General features: G+C 43.8%; 1 pseudogene; it reads right to left on the bottom strand.

The window, feature by feature from the left end:
• Nucleotides 1-1,270: 1,270 nt before the first annotated feature.
• Nucleotides 1,271-1,860, bottom strand: LOC103681377 (annotated as a pseudogene).
• Nucleotides 1,861-2,244: the final 384 nt, after the last annotated feature.

Below are 2,244 nucleotides of genomic sequence, written 5' to 3'. Positions count from 1 at the left end.
GCTGTGATGACCTGTCAGTTGTCCCGGGGGTCACTTTAACTTTGTTTTGGTTGTGACACAGGATCGGGGCCTGGGAGTCCTCATTGGAGTCCAGGCTGATATCCAGCCCAGATACATTTGCACTTGGAAAGCCGATCACACACATGTGGTCGAGTGTTTTGTTTTTTTTTCTCAGATGTTTTTGTTTCATCCATTAAAGTTGAAATCAAGCCTGGAATGAGTTTTTCGGGCTTTTACTAAAATGGAAGAAGGTGAGTTATCAGATGTATAGATTAGAAATCCATAAAATTCTCTTTCTAAACTTAAAAGTTGTCAGGGCCCATTTTTATCCAAACTGGTATGGCTTCCTTGAGGAAAAGATGTCTAAGGTGAGAGCAGAGGAGGAGTAGGTCTCCTCTGAGCAGAGAATGGGGGAGGAGGGAGTGCAGTGGAGAAGAGAGAGAATCAGGTATGCTAGGGAAGCCACAGGCAGCTCAGCAGGCCTTCCGTGGGGTAGGTTTCATGGGCAAGAGCTGAGCAGGGAGAGCAGACACCAGGCCGTGGAGGGCTTGATGACTCATGTTAAGGGTTCAGAATTGTAGTCTGAAGGCAGTGGGAAACAGTGAAAATATTTAAAGCTAAAGAGGGGACAATTTTTTTTTTAATTAAAAAAAAAGTCTTCCTTGGGGTGCCTGGCTGGCTCAGTTGGAGAAGTGTGTGATTTTGATTTTAGGGTTGTGAGTTTGAGTCCCACACTGGGTGTAGAGATTTCTTAAAACTAAAATCTTTAGGGGCACCTGGGTGGTTCAGTCGGTTAAGCGTCTGCCTTTGGCTCTGGTCATGATCTCAGGGTCCTGGGATTGAGTCCCGCATTGGGCTTCTTGCTTAGCGGGGACCCTGCTTCTCCCTCTGCCTGCAGCTCCCCCTGCTTGTGCTCTCTCTCTCTTAAATAAATAAATAAAATCTTAAAAAAAAAAGAAAAAATATGTTCTCATATTCACAATAACAATGGTCTGCTTCATTGCAGGACTGGGCATATATAATAATAGGGAGCACTTAATAGCTCAAGTGGATCAAAGTACCATTTTGGTTCTGTCCCACTGAGTAGAATCTCATATATATTTGGTGACTGGACTAACTCCATGGGAGCTGAGATGTACTGAACCATTTTTGTGATATCCCCAGATCTCACTAAATAAGAAAAGATCCCACACAAGAAGAGATAACAGTCTGTCCATAAATTATATCTGTAGGTTCTTTCTTTGGGGTAAGGTGGAAGAAGAGGCCCTTTCCAGAGTACGTGCATACAAGTATTCTTGTAGTCTAAAGATTGCTGGATTGATATTGTGTCTGCTATAATGAAAATAAGGTGTATATCAAAACCACTGCCAGATTAAGGAACTTCCACAACTTGTCTCAATTCTTCAAATAATGGAGCGATTTCCTTTTCGAGGCTGACAGTTAGTCCTGTACTGGCATTACTGCTGGCTATGAAGCCCACCACCAAAAGTCAATGATTGCATTGAACGGCGTGGTAGGTATTATAGTAACAGATAATACTTTTATTTTTTGAAAGTCCAAGTTTGCTCCCTTGGTTTGTTGCAAGGGCAAAAGTAGGTAAGAAACCAAGTCTGAAAGCATGCTCTGAAGCACTATCATTGGCTGCTTTAATAACAGGCACTGTGTGTGACATGACAATAGCATGGAGCCCTTCAACACCGAGTAATTGTTTATACAGGAATTGCCTTAGGTCATCTGCCATGATGAACCCCTTCCTCCCGCAGGATCTCCCTTCCTGGCTTTCTGGGCTGCTGTGTTCTCATAGCCCTAAATTCAAGGACAGCTTCAAAGACAGTGTGGATCTTAGGGTAGTTTTATTTTTAACTTTTTGAGGAGCCTCCATACTGTTTTCCAGAGTGGCCGCACCAGTTTGCATTCCCACCAACAGTGCAAGAGGGTTCCCCTTTCTCCACATCCTTGTGAAAAAGGCAATCTTTAGGAGCATCTGGGTGGCTCAGTGGTTAAGTGTCTGCCTTCGGCTCAGGTCATGATCCCAGGGTCCTGGGATTGAGCCCCACATCAGGCTCCCTGCTCAGCGGGGAACCTGCTTCTCCCTCTCCCTCTGCCTGCTGCTCCCCCTGCTTGTGCTTTCTCTCTGTCAAATAAATAAATAAAATCTTAAAAAAAATAAAATCTTTAAAAAAATCTTCCTTTTGCTACTGAATGAGTTATGAATCACAGGGGAGATTTGAAGGTTGGGTGGAG

This window comes from Ursus maritimus, unplaced genomic scaffold (assembly GCF_017311325.1).
Source record: "Ursus maritimus isolate PB19 unplaced genomic scaffold, ASM1731132v1 scaffold_28, whole genome shotgun sequence".
In the NCBI taxonomy this organism is placed as follows: Eukaryota; Metazoa; Chordata; class Mammalia; order Carnivora; family Ursidae; genus Ursus; species Ursus maritimus.
The sequence above is the reverse complement of the archived record's forward strand: the minus strand, read 5'-3'. Positions and strand labels throughout refer to the sequence as shown.